Source organism: Vicugna pacos, chromosome 26 (genome assembly GCF_048564905.1).
Source record: "Vicugna pacos chromosome 26, VicPac4, whole genome shotgun sequence".
Lineage (NCBI taxonomy): Eukaryota > Metazoa > Chordata > Mammalia > Artiodactyla > Camelidae > Vicugna > Vicugna pacos.
In genome coordinates, this window is record NC_133012.1 from 16,087,476 (window position 1) to 16,095,981 (window position 8,506).

The window sequence follows — 8,506 nt, forward strand, 5'->3', positions numbered from 1 at the left end:
CATAGGAAATCTGACTCACCTTTTCCAAAGAAGCAATTAATTTTTTTGTATTTTTAAATCCAAATTCATCCTGCCTACTTTTGATTAGTTGTAACAGTATGTTATCATAAACCATAAAAGAAAAATTCTTCTTTTTCTTTTTTAGCCAGAAGAAAAATGTGAAATGTTTTGCTTTTTTGAGCTTGCTTTCTGTACCTCAACATCAGAAAACATTCTTGACACTTCTGTAATGTTCAGCTTCAATTTTTTTTGGCTTAAACAAAATGAAATTTTGTTTCATTGGAATCAAAATGAGTTACCTGAACTTTCTCCTCCTCCTGTCCAAAATGGAACCCAGTTCATCCTTCTACACCCTCCCTGGGACTATTTCTTTTATTCCTGTAGTCTCTGTTGTATCCACCTTGGTGTTCAGCTGGGAGTCCCCTTACTCCGCACCCTCTCCTGAACTCCTCCTTTCTGGTTTCTATTTATTCCGCCTTCCAAAAATCTCTTAAGTTCATTTTGTTTCCATTTCCACAGCCACTGTATAGTTTAGGCCCTTATCATTTATTGTAAGAGATTCCTCCTGGTCTCCCTGCTTCTGCCCTTTCCTAATTTATAATCTTTCTAAAATGTGATGTGATGTGATGTGATGTGATGTGATGTGATGTGATGTGATGATGTCATCACTCCCTTGCTAAGAAACTTTGCATGGGTCCTTGACACATAGAATCAAGTGCTAACTCTTTGATTTGTTTACACAGTCCTCCTGTGTTCTGGCTCCCAGTTAGTTTCTCAGCCTCGGAAAAGCACCTCATTCTCCAAAGTAATCAAGTAGCTTGCACCGTCCTGTCTCCTGTTGCAGACCTCCATCCCTTCCCCTCTACCCCTTGTCTGTCTCCCCTTTGTTCAAACTGATTGATTGACTGCTGCCTGACTGTTTTATTGAACTTTGAATCTTATACCTGTTGTGTTTTCTGGTATTTGCATACTCCTGGTTTTTGTCTTTCTATCTGACTTCATCTGCCACTTGTCCTGCCTCTGGCTTATCTGCCTGATTCTGGTTGGTTGTGTTACTTACAAACTTCATATCTACTTGTTCTCTCAGTTATTTTTTAGCCTCCTCAGACCAGGCTTCTTGCCTTTCTTCATCCAAGCCTCTGCTTAGTATTACCCTATTATCAGAGGAGTCTTTCCTGACCACTTCATTTAAAACGGTACCCCCACCATTCTCTTTTCCCTTATTTTACTTTATTCTTCTTCATGGCACCTCTTACAACCTGAGATATTTTATAAACACATTTAAAAATTTCTTTCCTGGTTGCTCCCCCTGTCCCTTATGTAAACCCCATGAGATCAGGGACTTAATTTTGTTTATTGCTGTATCTTCAGTTCTAAAAATAGTACTTGGCATATGGTAGGCACGCAGGTAAGTATTGCATGCATGAATGGGCATACTAGAGGTACAGTGAAACTATTTTGAAGGTTGTCTCAGTAGACTAGGTGCTGAATATTTATTTGTGAAAAACAAACAAACAAATGATAGGTAGCCCAGATCCTTTTCAAAAGTTTTTCCTCAATCTTTGGGCTATCTTAGTACCCCCGAGTCTCTCGGTTTCTTGACTCTTAGTGACTCACTTACTGTGTCTCTGTCCCATTTATTTGATGATTGCCTTCTGCTCTGTGTTAGTGAATTACATTTTATGTGCTGTCCACTCTTTCTAAGAAGACTACAAACTTCTTGAGGCTGGGGACTGGATCCTAAACTTACACTAGGTACAAAATGAGATTCTAACATACAAATTAAACCTGCCTTTATTAGAATCTATTTTAGTCATATTGTCAGTGCCTACAAATGATTAAAGATTAGGCCGTTGTGTGCCTTTGGGTCCAAAAGTTAGAACAAAACAGAATTTAAAGAAGAAATCTGGAAAATAGGGCCCATAGCCCTAGTCTGAGCGTTCTTTGTTCTGTGTAGTAAATTCTATATATGACAGTAAACCCTTGGCTTGTTGGAAGGTGATTGTAATAATATCAATACCAACCTTGATATCAACACTTAAATAGGTCCCAGCTGACACACAGTTGGCCAAGAGTGTTGAATATTCCATTTTAAGAGTGTGAATGGAGGTTTAAATATTTTCCACACATTTTCAACACACGTTGGATAAACACAGGTCTTTAGTACATGAAGAGTGGATGAGGAAAATGTACCTTAAAATGAAAAAATCTATAATTTTCTTTTATACCACAGAATATCCCCCAATCACACGTAATGCAAGACTTCAGATCTGGCCCGTGGTAGAGTTTGCTTGATGTCTGTTGAAAGACTGTTGCAACGTCCAAGTAAAGGGATTATAAAAATTTCCCCTAAATTTCATTTTGTCTTTTTATTGTCCTGTGTTTTCTGTAGAATTCTAAGAAATGTTATGTTTTCTTAAATATTTACTCTCTGTAGACATCTCTCCAAAGTCATTATTTAGGCAAATCATACAGATCTGATTTTTCAGATCTTTCCAAATAAATTATTCACAGAGCTATTTAATTCCTATTATTTTCTGCCTTCTAAATTTACTTTAATTTCCTGTATTTTTCCTACCAAAAGTCCTGAGAACCGAGCATAACACCCTGATGCTGATTCACTAGGTCCTTTTTGAGATGACCATATCATTTCTCAGTGGGACTAGGTGCCTGTGTTTATACCACCCACACCTCAGTCACTGTATTTTTTTTTTAAGCTGTCATCACTTGTAGTAAATCCCGTTTTAGTTTCTTATAACAGTTCTATATCTCTTCTACTATTCTACTTTTACAAGGACCTTCCTTCCATTACAGAAAGGTGTTTTATAACATTCCCTACAGAGATATTACCTTGCTAAGCTAGATCTTATTTTTATAACCTGCCTCCATTTCTAATCTGACCGTATTACTTGGTTTCATTTCTCAGCTCTGAATGTTAACAACACCGCACAGATGGATGTTGTGATTTGCTTACAGAGGTTATCAAGATGCTATTTGCTTCTCCTCCCCAAAGTCATTAATAAAGATGTGGAAAGCCAGTTCAAAAGTAACCCCTGTGTTACAGCATTAGAAATTCTCCCCCTCCCCAAAACAAATTGAATATGCCATTACTTAACCTTTCCTTTTGTTTTCGTTCAGTCAGTTGAATCCCTTTCACTATGCTCATGGCAAAAGGAATGTAGCCCAATTTTGTGAGTTGAATTAGATGAGTCCCTGATCTTTCATCATTTTAAAGTTGGGATTTAGGACATTTTCATTTATGAATTAGTATTAACTACACCAAAAAAGCTTAATGAAACTCACCTGGCACAATTTGTAAGATGATTATTTTTCAGAATTTACTGAAAAAGAGAAGTCCTTTGATTTGTTGTGCTTTGAAGGAGCAGGAAACAGCAACTGGGAAAGGATACTGAAAAGGGTTAAAGTGTGTTAAGGCCTGGTTGAGCTCTTTGTGACAGAACAGTGGGGATAATTTTATGTTCATGTTATACTGGTGTCGGCAGTCTAAACTAGACAGCACACAGAAAAGGCGAACAGAAAATGATCATTTAACAACCGAATACCCACCCCAGACACTGGGGTGGCAATGATGAATAAGATGGACACATTTATTACTTTGTAGACATGTTATACTGGGGTTAACTGACAAGTGGAAAGACCATTTCAGTACAGGATGATCACTGCTCTTACCCATGAAGTTCAGGGTGGTATAGGAATCCACTGGGGGAGAACCTACCTTCTTTAGTACTAACTGATGATGGACACTGTTAGTAGTTCCAATGGAACTGGAATGGAATAAAAAAAGTTGGATGAATCAACATAGAATATTTATTTACTTGGGTTAGTTAGCATAGCATAATAATTTAGTTGTATTAGTTCCTATAAAAATAATTTGTAAGACCAAAGGAAGAAGAGCCATGGGAAGTTTTTAGCATTGCTTTTTGAAAACACATATCGCACACTGTATAATTCTCATAAAAATGTGATAAGAACATGCATAAATGCAATGCAATATAAAGCTGTAGAAAGAATGCTGTTGAATATTACTCACTGATTACTCTTCACAGCACAAGTAACTCTAGTACTATAGGTACTTAGTACACATTCATCTAGTTGGCAAATAGAATTAAGGAGAGGCAGAGGGGCAGAAATAGTTGAAACTGCAGTTAAGCATGCCTGTATCAGAGGGCAAACTTTATTTGGGTTATTTCTAATGACTGAGACGGAGGAGCTGTCCAAAGATTGTATCCCATGTGAGGTCCAAGTCAGAGAGTGGTGGGATGAGCCTGCCCCTTCCCTAATAGGAAAACAGGTTTCTTTCACCAGTAAACTTCAAAAAATGCCCTTTAGGTTGGTGCTTGTGGTCAGTCCCAGGATTGGAATCTATCATGCCATCCTGAAGCACTCAAAGATGTCTTTCCCTCCCAGGAAGGGTGCCAGCTGAGACAAACCAGGTAGTGCAACCATCCTGAACTAGCTATCCTGGCCTTGAAACTTGTGGAAATGCCCTTGGTACAGAGACAGTGCAGTCTGCTCTCTGGACCCAGCTTTGCCTGTAGCAGCGGAGCCCTCGAGGTTGTTAGCTTAAGAATCTTAGATGTTGGCTCTAACACACAAACGTCTTTGCTTATGTTCTTAAATTACATTTTTTTCATACCTATTAAGTTTGTTCTGCTTTCCTCATGTTCTCTATTTTAAAATTTGCCATGGTGCCAGAATCTCCTTGGTTCCATAAAGGTGGGATTACCTGGGCGGCTATTTATAACATTCCCCTTCTCCATCCTTGTCTTCTGCTCTGTTTGATAACCCATGTCTTCTACTCTGTACCAATTGGTGGTCTTGACTTCACATTCTTCTGATGTTAGAAGCTCAGAATAGAAAAATTTCTTTTCTTTTAAAACTTCCTCTAGTTGTCAATATCTCCCTAAAAAGTAAGTAAGGACGAGGATAGAATAACAGATTACAGAAGTGGAGAGCGGGAGACAGCAGCAGGGCCAAAAGCAAAGGAGCATATGAACTGTGGTTATCCCCTTTGCTGGGGACGCTAACATTTATCAGTCTTGGGACTTTGGTGGTTTCTGCCATTTTAAAAATGCTCCTGTTCTCTTGCCCTGACAATGATGTGCAGCTAGAATGGTCTGCTGAAAATAAGACTTGATTAAAAAAAATTGCAGTTGTAATCTGGATCCTTCGAGATGGCAGATTATGAAAAATGGACTTGAAAAATGGACGCCTATTACACCTATTGTGAAAAATCACATTTGGGTGATAACTGAATACCTGAAAACCAGGCAAGACTGTGATGTCTTCCATTTACCACAGTGCAGCTGCCTGACAAGTGAAAAATAATAAATTATAAGGGATTCTTGTGGCAGTGGAACTACCTTGACTGTGGTGGTAGATGTGTAAACCTACTCTGGTGATAAAATTGCACCAAACTTGATGAATGCACCCACACACACACAAATGAAGACAAACTGGGGAAATCTGAATAAGATTACTGGATTGTATAATGTTAATTTTCTGGCTGTGATACTGTATTATAGTTTTGCAAAATGTTACCATTGGAACAAACTGGGAAAACTACACAAAGAATCTCTCTCTATTATTTCTTATAACTGCATGTTATAATTATCTCAATAATTATATATTGTATATATAATTATGGATAATTATCTCAATAAACATTTCTGTCAAAAAAAGACAGTAAATCCGTCTGGTTTCAGTATTATAGCACAATGATTTTGCTTCTGGAAAAAATAAATCAGAGCAAATTACTTTAAAACTTAGGGTGTAAGGATATAGTTCCAAAGGAATAACATCTCTGGAAATTTTAGCTAACTAATTAGCTTTTAAGAAGAACGATATCTTAATCTAACAGCTTCTTGTGAGGAGGTTTCATTTAAAGTTTCAGAGTTATATAAGCAATTTGGAAATAGTGTATAAAAATTCGCTTTTGGTGAATTTTTAAATGATGTGATACACATTTTTATATGTGAGGATTTAAATGAAGACAAATAGTGGTCACTATGATATAGTTACTTGATTACTTAGAAAGTAGAATCAGTATTCACTATGTTTCACAGTCTGTAAAAGATGAGTTCTTTCCCTACACATCCAGACTGTGACCTAAACACATAAAATTAAGTAGCAAGTCAAGTAATAAAAACACTAAATTTACTATTCCAGGTCATTGTTTGCCATTTGAGTGTCTGTGTGTGTGTGTGAGACCTTGGGAAGCCACATGCTTAGTCAAACTGTTCCCCTAGTCAAAGCATTCTCTGTACTTTTGAAACAGCTCTGGATTCTATGACCCATTAGTTTGGATATCATTAGCAGAAGGAGTGTTTTTTTTTTTTTTAAATATGGAACGCTTCACGAATTTGCGTGTCATCCTTGCGCAGGGGCCATGCTAATCTTCTCTGTATCGTTCCAATTTTAGTATATGTGCTGCCGAAGCGAGCACGAGTGTTTGTTTTTTAAGGAGGGTAAAAGCATCAAAAAATCTACCAAGTCAAGTCTGGTAAATAAAATGGTACATAAGCTTGAATCATATTCTCTTGAGTCAAAAACAAGGGGTTACTGAAAAGCAATGCATTTGCTTTTTTGTATGTGGTTTATTTATTGGTTCTGAAAAAAGCAAGAACTGTTTACAGTTTAAAGGCATATGCCTTTAGGACACTCATTTATGTGTGTATGTTTGTCAGAAAGTCAGTGTTATGACTCTGTGGGCAAATCTTACACATAATATGGTTTGACACACTTGGTGTGTACCAATTAACCAAGACATATTTGTTGAATACCTACTGTATTCCAAATGATGAAGGAACTAAAAAAAAGAATATTGGATATATTTTCTACCCAATGAGACAACCCCGTTCCATCTGTTTTATTTACTCCCTATGCTTACTTATTAATGGACAGAACTGCCACTCTTGATTCATTTTATTGAGAGATTGGTGATTACTGCATCCTGGACTGTGTATCCAAAGTGGAGCACCTAGCAGTGTGCAAAACTGGATCCTTGAGGACCAGAGCTTCTGAGTGTGAGGAATCCTTGGTGACACTAAGCAGAAGGCATCCTGTGAACTCCTAGGATGAGTTGATAAGGAGTTTGGGATAACATTTGCTCTGGACATTCCAGGGAGATTTCTGTGTTCACAGTAAGAGCTGAGATGTGCTTCTTGAGTCCTTTACCATGGGAGGCTATGCTCTCCTATTTCTCCTCTGAGGTTGCCCAGGCAAATGCTGTGCTTCCCTATAGTTCAATGGCAGTTCTAATCCAAGGTCAAGAAATCAGGGAATTCCCCAGGTGTTAATGTGTTGTGCTTGAGAATGAACCTTTAGACTCCGTGTAAATAGGAATTAAATCTTAGTTACATAAGGCCCTGTGAATTACTCAAAGGCTGCACTCTGGGCTCACTGACTGTGGGCTGTGATCGAGTTACTGAATATCCATATTGCTTCCCCATTCAGCTTTGTTTCTGAATGTTGATGTCTTTGATCAAGGATGCAAAGTGATTTTAATCTTCTTGCTTACGTGTTGAAGAATGACTTCTTTGCCATCTCAAGTGAGTTACTCAAAAATTTAATTTAATGACCTGCTGAGGTCTATAGACTACAAAAATAAACATTCTATCAATATGAAAACAATGTATAGAAAAAAAAATCCTAGTGAGGAGGGTATGGCTCTAGTGGTAGAGCATATAGCTAGCATACACAAGGTCCTGGGTTCAATCCCCATGGACCTCCTTCAAAAATAAACAAATAAATAAACCCAATTGCCTCCCCACCGAAAAAAAAGAAGTGGTAAAAAAAAATCCTAACAAATATTTGGGTTACAGGTATCACAAAAGAAAGGCTTACTTTTAGAGGGAGAGGATACATAATATAGACAACTAGGTGTGTTAAAAAAAAAAAAAGAGAGAGAGAAGGGAATCCTCTCAAAAGGCAGAATTGGAATAAATTGTATTTTTGAATTTTCATGTTTCTTTATCTCAAGGTTTTGTGGGATCCAGTTCCATGATAAGATTTTTCCTAGTCTTCTCCTGGTAGGCCTTGTAATTAGGGAAAATCTAAAAAGTGGGTCGTCCCTTGCTGCATTTGTGTTGAGTAACCTTATTTTTTGATTCAGTCAGCATGAATATAAGACATATTCAAATCAAGCTTATACAATAAAATATTCTTTCTTTCAAATTTGCCTCTGTAGCCTCCGTCCCTCATCAGATGTCAAGACTAATTCAGTCACAGTGGATACAAGGCTTATTCTTTACATAAGAAAGAGAGCACTGTTGTCCTACAAGTGAATAGAAACTGCTGAAAAATGGGGCCCCAGGACTGCGCTTTTATCTCGAGTTCCTGGGAGAGTCAAGGTGCTAAGAGATATTATCCATTCTCTTTCCAGATATTTTAAAGATCCCTAGGCCTCCCATGTGCTGGAAGGCGAGAGAGGATTTAAAGTCTTTCTGAGAATGATTCCTCACGTTACTGTGGTTTTCTGTTACTA

At 37.6% G+C, this 8,506-nt stretch overlaps 1 non-coding gene across 1 annotated transcript; it reads right to left on the reverse strand.

Moving 5' to 3' along the window:
• Positions 1–6,359: 6,359 nt before the first annotated feature.
• On the reverse strand, positions 6,360–6,466 carry LOC116278351 (U6 spliceosomal RNA). Its single transcript, XR_004187698.1, has one exon. It is a non-coding gene; the product is annotated as a U6 spliceosomal RNA (small nuclear RNA).
• Between the last annotated feature and the right edge of the window lie 2,040 nt (positions 6,467–8,506).